Consider the following 12301-nt stretch of genomic DNA (forward strand, 5'->3'; position numbering starts at 1 on the left):
ACTTTTTGTAGTGTACTGTTTTGTTTTAAGTGATAGTTATACTGTGAACTGTGGATTCTTGCATATTATACAGTGGATGGATATTGTCTCCCTGAAGTGCTTTGCACTTCAAGGTGGAGGTAAACTCTGTTATAGGCCAACAGCAAGTTCATCGGACACATGGATTAGTGTTGCGGCCAAACCTCTAAACATCGATGGCTGCCTTCTTTTCTTAAAATTTAGCAGTGAAGTAATTATTTGTTATATGCTATTATATGTTATTCTTCCTCCTTTAAACAAGCAATATAGACTAGTATACTTAAAACATAGAACGTTTTATCTTATGTTATAATGTACCGATCCTTTGAGTAAACATTAAACAATATGAATTTTGTTCTGAGGCCACCATTACAGTTGCAGAAGCTGCACATAGATTATGTACTCTGCATATACTGCCACAGAAATTGGTAAACAGACATTCAGTACATACTAACACAGATAGATGGAACTGCCAAGGAGTGTTTATGCAGTGCTGTTAATCAATAAAGGTCTGACTTTTCTTTTTAAAGCCATTGTATGACAGCAGTATACCACAGCAGGGCACTGGTTAGTTCACCTTTTAAGTCATGGTGGGAGTGGGCTCTTATCTGGTCATTCTGGCAGTGCATTCAAGATGAAACAAGGCCTTTGGCTGGACAAAATGGATTGGCTACTTTCTGTCATGTTGCATTGCTTCCGTTTCAACTCTTTTTAAATGATAACTGTAGCAAGGTGAGGAGAGGGTTCTTGTCCTGTAAGGTTAAACTTTTTTTTGAGTCTCACTCTCTCACTGCCAAAGAGCAAATATACAAATAGAAGTAAACAATTACAAGTTAGTTAACTTTAGCAAATATTGCTAGTGGGTATTGCCTGCAACAATGGCAGTTCCAGGTTTTAGCAGGTAACCCGTTAGACATTTGCAGAGCACTGTAATACATCAAAGATACAAAGCACGTGACTTCCCTTAAGTGGCTGCAGACTGCTCTTTCCTGTGACATCTTGGTAGAAATCATGTCAGTTACAGAGCAGTGGTGCTAATATTTAATTATGTGACAGCTGCCATGTTGGTGCAACACCACCTTCTTATGTATTGATATTCTGAAGTGTATGCCATGGTAAAGGTGGTAGGCATGGGAGCATGTTTCCATTCCTTGGCCTGTATACACTCTTCAAGGGAGAATTACCACAACCTGCTCTGGAATCTCCCTTTGTTAGCAGTAGGATTTTCAAAAAGAAATTTCAGTGCATGATTAATGTCTTCTGTGTTCTCAGACAACATGGGAGGGTCACTTTTCTGCTGGGTAGCTTTTTACTTGTCTATGTCTAGGAGAAGGAGGCCTTACAGGTACCTTAAGTGTAAAATCAAGCACTCTTCACTGACTTTCTGTAATGGGCTAGTGGGTCTCCTTTAGTCTGCAAATCTTTTTCCCTTATTTAAAATGGATATAGGGTGGCCCTTGGGGATCAAGAAGAGTGGTCCCCTGGAAATGTGCTCTGTGGGGCTCCTTTGCAAGTTCCTGTAAGAAGCTACAAAACAGGCCTAGCAAGGCTATGCCAAGTGTTGGGCAATGGACACATCTTTTTCAGAGGAAGAGAGCTTCCTTACCCTTCATCTCCCATAATTGACCTGAGATCTCTCAGGTGTTATAGACATTAGGCATCCCTCCCCTTTGCTTATCTTTGTGAAACTGGGGGTACCCTTGAGGTGCTTGGAGGTTTCTCCTTCACAATGTCTGTATGTGCAGTCACTGGGGATTTTGGTAAGATTGGCCCCAACCCTGGCGCAGTTTGCATCCTCACAGTTGTAGGGGTTGAAGGAAAGGGAACATATTATATATTCCTCCCTTGGGAAGGGTGAACTTTGACATTCCTGGCCTTGGGTTCCTGTGGGTTCCTTGTCAGTAGTCTCATGGGAATTCTTCCTTAGTAATTCAGAAGGCTCATGCTTGCCTCTGATACAGGAAAGATCATTTGTATCGCCTTACTAGAGGTTATTACCTTGGGAAAGTATCCCTTGCAGACCATCCTCATCCTGATGACGTACCCAGATGTATACATTTTAGGCTATTTGAATTAGGACTGCTTTGGTGGAGGGGGCTGCCCTCACCAGGGGTACCTTTCATGCTGGTCTGGTTGTGAAATGTTGTTCACCATACCTTATGCAGACCCTAAATCAGGTACTGGAGATAATGTTCCTATATTTGACAGAGGGCCCACAAAGTTAATGGTGAGTATTTTTTTCTGGGGTTCTCCTATCAATTCCCCATTAGGGAGTACCTTCTAATGCAGAGGGGGTAAGCATTGTTGGTCCCCCTATTTCCCCTGAAGGCCCATGACATTTGGTTGATGGTTGTTTTAGGTTGGTCCCCCCACTTGGCAAGGTCCATTTATGCCTCTGAGGAGTGCTTATGTCTGGGCCTCCTTAAGCCAATAGCTTTCCTTCCTGGGAGTCCCTGGCTCCAGGGGGTCCTTGCCTCAGTTTGCTGTTAAGTTAGTGGGAGCCAGTGAGTGGCTGAACTGGGTCTATATTATAACATCAAAATCTACAAAGATCGAATGTTATAATATTGAACCCTAAACCCCAAAATCTGAAAACATCGAACAGTCAGAATAGCGAATTTTTTCTCAGGGAAAAAATTTGCTATTCCGAGAAACATACACACAACACAAACACACACAAAAAACAGCAATCCACACACATACACTTAAAATCCTATACCTAAACTAAACTTTACATACACTACTAGATATCCACTTACCTTAACCCAACCCTAACCCTAAGGTCCGTCACTATCACACACTCACCTCACCTGCGCCTTAACCCTAACTCACCTAACCCATCCCCTAACCCTAACCTACACACAACCGCACACTTACCTGACCTGCAGCCTAACCCTAACTCACCTAACCTGCCCCCTAACCTACACACAATCGCACACTTACCTGACCCGCACCCTAACCCGAACATCCACACAACCGCACACTTACCTGACCTGCTCCCTAACCCTAACCCTAACCTACACACAATTGCACACTTACCTGAACCTGACCCGTAACGTTCCAACATGTCGAACGCTGAAAACAGTGAGGCCACAGCAACGACCCACCGAATTCTTTCCCTGGGAGAGAATTTGGTGTCCTGCACCTTCGCTGTTTTCAGTGTTCGACATTACAAAGTCGATATTATAACATTCGATCTTTGTAGATTTCGATGTTATAATATAGACCCGGCTGAACCACCTGAGATTGCTTCCTTTAAGTCCCCTCTTCTCCGGATGAACGGATGAACAACCTCTGACAGAGGAGGAACTTACATTGAGCCTCCTGGGTGATCATTTGGTTGTTTTCTCCTGTCAGATGTTATGTGTGGCCACATCATCTTACCCAGAGTGCAGGGTGGGAGCACTGTGAAATTCTAGTTAAGAACAAGTGTTGATTGAAAAAAAATAGGTCAAATCAATGTTTGGCAAACCTCAGACATAATTTTTTTACAGCAGTGCAAGCCCTTTGCAACACCGACACCCCCTCATCTTAAATATACCTACTTTAAGGTTGCACAAAAGTTGAACAAAAAGAGAACTCCAATGTTGGTGAAACTTGTTTTATTCAAATTTCCTTGATCGCTCCACACTTTTTGAAAATGCTGACAATCAACCAACATGTTCCCAATTTATTCTACTCTGTATATTTAAGCAAGAGCCTTAACCAACTTAGCACCTTTAAGAAGTAGTAGATGTAATGAAGACAATACATTGACTGGTGAAATGTGAAAGCGATATTACATACGTGTGAGAGGAACTGCATTTAATAAGAGTCTTCAGTAATGATATACTTGAAGGCAACATAAGTCAGAAGCATCAGAACAGAATATTCTCTGACCCTTTTTTTTAATCATAATAAATGTTAAGTGAAGTACAAATGCAAATTCAGAGACCATCTTATGTTGAAGACCATATTATTGTATAAAATTCAGAAATCTTTCTAGATGAAGTAAGAGAATCTCGAAATAGAGCCTATCAAGTTAAATATTAGACAGAAGAGCTAATTACTTTAAAGGGAAGTAAACTCAGCAGTTCTAGAGCAAAATGGAATCACTGGATGTATAGGAAGTTTTAAATGTAAACACCCTTCAGGAATGGTTAACAAGGGTGGTTTATACTAAAGCAAGCACCATCATCAAACAAGCAGAAATGGGTGAAAGGTGTACTAAGTAAATAAGTTAGTTTGTCCTATTTTATCAGCCAAGTAAGTCCACTAGGCACAACTGTCCCCTTATGGGAGCAATATGGGATGCACAAAGACACCAAATACTGTAATACTTGAAATGCTGGAACAGTATCTATATTAATGGATGTTTTTTTTTTCCACCAAACTGAATGTGTAGCCTAGTTGGATAGGATTTTTCAGTATAGAGTCCCTTGTCCTCTTTCAAGACGGTCAAGACTTCATTAAAAATAAATTATTTTTAAACTGGAGATCCTCTAGACTGTTAGAGGGATAGCTCTGAGGCTGAGACAAAGGATTTTCTGTCCTTGCTGGGAAAGAATTTTGCTGCTGAGAGATTATCAATTACTCTGCTACTGATATGGGAATTAGCAAAGTGAACCATGGTTAACTTGGTCAGAAGTGAGTGATCAGAATTATTTTGCCATGTCTCTTTTCACCTTTACAAGAACTTTTTATATCACAGAATGTTGACAGGGGCATACTGAAGACCCTTGCTGCATGGATGACATTTAGTGGGACTACTAGGTTTTATACCCCATGTAGCTTGAGACTAGCAAGCCCACACTGTCTAGTGCAATGATGCAGTAAGGGGAATTCATTCCGTCCAGGCACTTCCCCTCAGAGGGTAGCATGTAATGAAGCTTGAAAGACTCTGTGGTGTAGGGAGTGTTCTGCAGGGTGGGAGGGAAGGCTGCCCTGCAGGATAAGCAAGCTGACTCACTTTCAACCCATACAGCTGATTGGGATTCTTGGCAGAAGAGCATTCGCCATAGGGCTCTCACCTAACCCTGGATTGTCCAGCTCCCACTCCCTTAGAGCAAATAGGCTGACTGAGAGTAGTTAGAGGAACCATCAGGACTGTTGCTGTGGAGGGGCGTAAAAAAAGGCAACAGCTGTTGATCTTCATCTTTATCTCCCTGTTCTAGAATGGCAAAAAAAGAAGAATGAACTCTAACAGTTGGTCCCTCAAATCCCATAATTTGTTTCATACCACTAGTGTATTCTAATATGGATACATATCAGAGGAATCATTATGATAGACATGAATCCTAGGATCATCAGGAGTATTGTAGTTGTTAGACATTTTTCAGTTTAATTATGAAAAAAAATATCATCATTAGAATCCCAAGCTCAAAAGTACAGACAATACAGGTCATTGTATCCAAAACTTCTCCTAAAAACCTCTTCTTTTGAGAGAAACCTAAGCTAGACATCTAGATACTGTAGGCCATGCCTAGTCAGTTGAAATACTGAAGTCCTTGTAAGATAGAATACATATTTTTTCCACAGACTCATCCAGACAGTTATCAAGACAAGGATAAACCTGATCTGTATTCAGTCTCAGATGTGCAAGTTCTAGAACTGTACATTTCAGAAATACCCTGCATCAGCAGAAAAAACAAAAGTCAATGCAGCAAAACAAAATGGTGATATATCTATCCTGGGTGTCAGAAATGTCCTGTGGGGCCTTCAGAACCGAGATGTAAAAGTTGACATCTTTTATATCCAAAGCCACTTGTAAAAGCATCTCCCTGGAGATGTGAAGAAGTGAAAAGAGGATTTTTTGAGTAGACATTTTGAACTTTTTTTTTACAGACTTTTTCTGGTTTGAGAGGTCTAAGGTAGGCTTCGGTGCTTTTCTGTCTTTGAAAACAGTGAATGTATTAGATAAAACCTTTTTCTTTGTTCTGCCTCTGGAACCAGATATATTGCCTATATATCCAGAAGGTTTTAAAGCACTGACATATTCAAGGCAATCTGAAGTTTTGAAGTAAAAGGAACTGGGCTTGGTGTTGGTTTGCTGTAAAATCTTGTTGTGCTTCCCTTGACAGTACTTCTGGACACAGTGGTGTGATACCATTAGATGCTACTGGTGTGCAGAAAGAGAAACAAAATGACCTCCTATATGTACTACCTGAGAAACATCAGGAGCAGGTGATAGTGGGGGTAAGATTAATAACTGTGCAGAGAAGTATCTTTCCTGCTGAGAGGAGGCACTGCCCTGTTGCTGTTGCTGATGCTGCCACTTACCCCTCCATACTTATAATTTCTTATGAAACTTCCTCTTATTATGAGCCTGATGCTGCAGAACTCCCTCAGATGGGGGGGGGGGGGGGGGTTAAATGTAAAACTTATCAAGGACAGCATTCAGAATCCTGGTTCTTATGCCATCAGGAAAAAGGATGATTTCTTAACCTTTTATCTTTCTAATAGTACAAGATGCAGCAGCTCTACAACTGGCCCTGACAGCATTATAACTGCCTTACTGACCACCTTCCCACCTTCCTAATCAGACAACAGATAAAATTCACCAAAACTCCCACCATACTCAAAATTTGTAACTCCAGAAACTTCAGTGAAGAAGATCTCATAGAAGCCCTACAGCATTGTAACTGGACACCTCTTAATCACCTTCCATTAAACAATGCTGTAGAATTCTTCAACACAACATTTCTAAATATTGTAAATGATCTAGCTCCTCTGAGAACAATTAGATTACATTCCAACCTAGCCCCTTGGCTCTCAAAAGATACTTGTGACACGATCAAAGCCAGAAACAAGGCCTGGAACATATGGTGCCGGCTCAAAACCAGTACCAATAGACAAAAATTCCTCAAACTATGCAGTAAAACTAAAAAGATGTTAAGGCATGACAAAAACACCCACTTCATTGAATTACAAAAGAAATATAGTTCAAACCCGCAAACAGTCTGGGCCACCCCTAACAAAATCCTTAAACCTGGTATTACCAGCACTCTACCCCTCCAATACAGATGGCAGCACTTATGAAATTGCATCTCAATTTAATCAATATTTCACCTCCTCCATCCTTCAACTTACTAACAACCATGCTGTTACAACTACCACACCCCTAATGCAACCAGGTGGCACTAACACTCCTTTTACTCTCAGACCTGTACCTACAAACCTTATAAATAAATACCCCACTAAATTTAAAACAACCACTCTAGCAACCAATAATCTCCCATCAAAATACCTCAAACTAGCAGCTTGATCCATAGCCTACCCTGTATCAGTATTTATAAATACAAGTATCATTGAACATACTGTTCCCTCATCATGGAACATCTCCTACATCACACCCTTGCATAAGGGAGGCTCTTCTACAGAGCGAAATAACTACCAACCAATAGCCATTCTACCTCCCTTATCAAAAATCCTAGAAAAATGTGTTCATAAACAATTACTTAACCAGCTTTTGTCCAAAAATCTGCTATCCATTACCCAACATGGTTTCCACCCAGCACATATTATCACCTCAGCACTAATAACATTTGCCAACACAGTCAATCACCACAAGAATCAAGGCAACTCTGTTGCTACCATTTTCTTAGACTTACCAAAAGCTTTGGATACAGTACCCCACCACAAACTAGTTACCTCCCTCTCCAGGCATTGTGTTGATACCCCCTCCCTTCTCTGGTTTAATGAATATCTCAGCAATCGCCTTCAAGTAGTAAAATGGCATGTCTCACTTTCTCCTCTTCTTTCTGTTTCACAAGGTGTACCTCAAGGCTCCATACTTGGAGCCCTGCTCTTTACCATATTCACAAATACCCTTCACACTGCCACTCATCAGGCCAGCATAGTACAATATGCTGTTGACACTACAGTAATCTGCTCTGCACCTACAATGCAGCTGCTTCAGACCAAAACCTAGCAGACTTTCACTGAAAGAGAGACTTGGCTAAAAGACCCAACTAATGCTCTTTCATCCCACTAAAATGGTTAATCCCCATGTCTCTTTCTCTATCACCTCTTCCAATAACACAATCTCTCCAGTGCCATATGTCAAACTGCATGGTCTGACTATTGACCAAAATCTAAAATATGACAAACATATTGCTCTTACAGTATCCAAAGTTCACAAAAAACTAGGAGCCCTATATCATTGCAAACATTACCTCTCCGCTAAAGCCATGGTCACTTTAGCGAGAACTTGTCTTTTATCCACATTTCGGGTTCCTGTTAGAATGTCAACTCCATTTACGCGAATACGAAATCATCGACACGTATTGCGCGAAATACATAATCGTCGAACATGCAAAACCACGAAATTTGAAATGTTGAAGTGTTTTGGTTGGTCCGTTTGCGGTATAGCTCCGTAAGGTAAGTGTGCGATAGTTACGGACCTTAGGGTTAGGGTGCAGGTTAAGGTAAGTGTATAGATAGGTAATGTGTGTAAGATTTAGTGTAGTGCTAGAAGTAGGGTTTTGTTAAATGTATTTATGTGTATTATTTATTTTGTTTGGGTATATCTCTGTAGGGGAAGTGTGCGGTAGTTACGGACCTTAAGGTTAGGGAGGGGTTAAGGATAGTGCATAGATAGTTGTGTATGTGGGGTTCATGTAGGGTTAGAAGTTGAGTTTTGGTGCTTTACTTTAGGGTTAGGAGTAGGGTTTTTAACCAGTGTATGTATGTGGTTTATTTGTATTGTTTGGGTAGGTAGTATGTAGCGTGTGGTGGGGTTGGCCGACTATGAACGTTCGATATTTTAAATTTTGTGGTTTAGAGCGTTCAGTATTTTCGCGGTTCGAGTAATATGTGTCGCTGTTTTAGTGTTCGATGTAATGGATTTTCATTGATTTTAATATAGATCCCACATTTCTATATGCATCCCCAGTGCTTACAGGATTAAACAAGGCTGACCTTAATATACTCAGCACGTTACAATAAAATTGCCAAGTTTGCTACCAACTCCAAATCCTGCTCTCATCATTGCCAATCCCTGAGGCAACCGCACTGGCTAGAACTCCCTAACCTACTAACTTACAACCAACTCATTTTTGCTCACCAGATATATTCCCCACATAAAATCCCCACTTTAACAAGTCTCCTCAGCTTATACAGCTCTACTTTACAGTCAAGGTCCTCCAATGTTGCTCTACTCAAAAAAACTAAGTGTAAGACTAATGCAGGTGAATCCCTTTATTCTTACACAGTCTCAAAAACCTGGAGCTCCCTCCCCTAAGAAATAAGGCTTGAAAATAATTTGTCCTCTTTCAGAAACAAGCAGCTAAAACATGGATCTGCTCATGTATCAGACCTGATTAATCTTACTATCATCCTTCCTTGCCCTTAATTCACCATATCTTCCCCCATCACCTCGAATACTTGCTTATGATTCTCTTAAACGTGTAAATAATGTAAAATAGCTTCTTTTCTCCTTCCTCTGTACTTATATACTGTAACTTGCTTGTCTTTATCTGTTTACAAGTTTGGAGCTTTTCACCCCGGGCCTCTGCTACAAATGGACACTTGCTGTCCAGTCGGACTGTCCCAGTCAACAAATGTTAAATAAATAAATATTTAACCATGTGGAATCCTACCTTACCTGCATTTTGTGCCAGTTTTTTTAAATTTATTGTCTTGTAGTGATATCTGCAAACACCTTGGTCAAAGCATCAGCCTGCAAGTAAATACCAGGCTATGTGTCATTTGGGTGTGGTAATTTAAAGTTCTGCCAACTTGTGTATTTAAAGTATAATCCCTTTTAACAAAAAAGCTTAAGAACCCTGTTTTATGTCTGATAGTCTTGTCCTTACTGGACACCCTGCTGTGTGTCTGATGATGCTGTCCTTAGTGGAGGACTGACACCCTGCTTTGTATCTGATGGCATTGTCCTTGGTGGAAAGGTGACAACCTGCTTTATGTCTGATGGTTTTGTTCTTAGTGAAGGAGTGACACCCTGTTTTATATCTGATAGTATTGTCCTTGGTGGAGGAGTGACACCCGGCTTTGTGCCTGATGGTGATGATGGTGAAGCCCTTAGTGGAGGAGTGACACCCCCCTGTTTTATGTCTGATGGTGTTGTCCTCAGTGGAGGGGTGACACCTGACCCCTAACAGCAAGTCAATTAACCAGGCAGTGCTACCATCACCCATGAAAAGAGGCATGTGCCTTGGGAGTTTTCAAGTGTTTAACACAGGAAGAAAAAATAGCAAATGAATAAATATATGTTATTAATGCATGCCAATAAGGCAATTAACATTTTAGATTATTTTTTTTTGTTCAAAAATTAAAATATTCAGACTTATTTCTTTTATGATTCTCAATGTCTGACATTACTTACAATCAACTACTATACTTAATAAAACTATACTTAAAGAAATTATAAAAATAACTGGCATAGCAAAGCTAGATGACGGTTCATAAAAGGGATTGTTTTTGTACTAAAACATGAAAACACACACACACACACACACACAAAAACACATGTGCACACAGAAATGCAATACACAACAACGTTAACAAACTGAAGCACAAGCCAGCTCTGTTAGTGCAGACAAATAAAGACCTGTCAATGGCTCAGGTGGCCTAGACTCTATTGGCAGATTGGGGTTATGACTGAGCTAGCTGGGAAGGATGCACATACTCATTGGGGGGGCTGGAACTGGACACGCACTGTAGAAGTCCTTAGAGGATGGGCTGAAATGCATACCACTGCCTTGTGCTTAGCATTTGACTCATTAAGCCACTGATTGGTGGATTGGAGGAAATCTTTAAAGTGGGTATGCAGAGGTATGCAGCCATGTGGGGAAGGTGCTGTGGGCCTCCATAGTGATGCAGATTGCATGTCCTTTAGCCCATAGGTGCAGCTAGGTCATTAACAAAATAATATCTTCAATTGTTTGGATGCCTGCAAGAGCACAAAACACCCTGATGGCTGCTTAAATAACAGCCCCTCCATACAGCTCTCACCCTGCACTGAAGGGGAGTAAAAATGAATGGGCCATGTCCAATTGAAGGGAGGATTGGTGGACAGTAGAAATGGGGGGAAAATGACATTAAAAACAAGAACAGTTTCTAAAAGCAATAATGTCTTCCAGAGTGGACAGTATACAAATATAATGGACCTTGAAGGGGTGGAGAGAGGTTCTACTTGCAATATTAGGTCTCACAACAGCCCTGGTTGCTCCAGTATTTCTCTATAATTCCCAGTCTGTTGAGCATTACTGCTTGCATGTATGCATTCCTACAATGGTTAATCACACTTCTTTTTTAGTTGCTGTTTTAATTTTAACACTTTAGTTTATACCCAAACAGTATTTTCATATACACTGCTTCCCAGATGTCTCCATTTATTTATTGTACTTTATTGGCTGCATGCAGTCTATTGACACCAGAATTAAAACCTTTTTCCCATTTTCTGCATGGGGTCGGGGTGTTGCATCAACTTTTGCCACCTTTCTCTATTCATTGCCACTCTCCTACCTTCTTTGACAGTCATGTCTGACTGTCACAGGTCTTCTCTTACAATTATCTCTTTTCTGGATGCCCTCATTTCCTCTTGCCTTTTTCTGTCTGTCTTCACTAAATCCTCTTATGCTTTCCTGTTCATGTGCCCGAACCACTGTAATGTGTTCTTTTTGATCTTCTCTGAATCTCCAGCAACTCATACAGAAAATGTACAAGAAATGATTGTTTTAGTTTACAACTGAGAGCCTTGATTAGTATAAAAGTTTAACATCATCATCATCACCAGATTTCTGCTGAATTTCAACATCTTTCCAGATTTAGTCTGGAAGGTCAGAATCATCTTTAAACCAAATGGTTGTGCATTTGTCATAGATGAAGCAGTAGCAAATATGAGGTAATGCAGTTAGGGTCTGCGTAGAAGTATCCTAACTATGGCATTCACACCTATGGAAAACACTTTCTTTTCTGTTGTATTTATACTTCTACATTATGATAGAATGTGTGTGAGACATGGATAACACCCAAGATAGCATATTAGCCTATACCTGATATTTTCCTGGGCTATCAAAATGACTACAGATCAACATAGGAAAAAAAACCTGAGACAGGACCGTCTTGTGGGAGCACTTCAGTCACATTAGCAGGCTTATCACACCGTCTCTAATGACACTGATACTTTGTGCCATCTTGTGTGAGTACACTTCTATAGTGCTCAGAAAATCAACATCAACAGGCCCTGTTAACACACTTCACAGGGGGCTTAGCCACGAGTCAGGTACAGAATTATGCTTAGCAGGTGTTTTCTTTTTTTATCTGCTTTTTCTGACAAGCAGAG

The 12301-nt window shown here is 40.6% G+C and overlaps 1 protein-coding gene across 4 annotated transcripts in view; it reads left to right on the top strand.

Annotated features, from left to right (window-relative positions):
• The window catches only part of LOC122793445 (probable E3 ubiquitin-protein ligase HERC4), a 1684714-nt gene that overhangs the window by 1127764 nt on the left and 544649 nt on the right, over positions 1-12301 (top strand). The gene's annotated exons all lie outside the window — the stretch shown is intronic.

The sequence above is a fragment of the Protopterus annectens genome, chromosome 2.part0, assembly GCF_019279795.1.
Source record: "Protopterus annectens isolate FY-2018-M chromosome 2.part0, PAN1.0, whole genome shotgun sequence".
Classification (NCBI taxonomy): Eukaryota; Metazoa; Chordata; order Ceratodontiformes; family Protopteridae; genus Protopterus; species Protopterus annectens.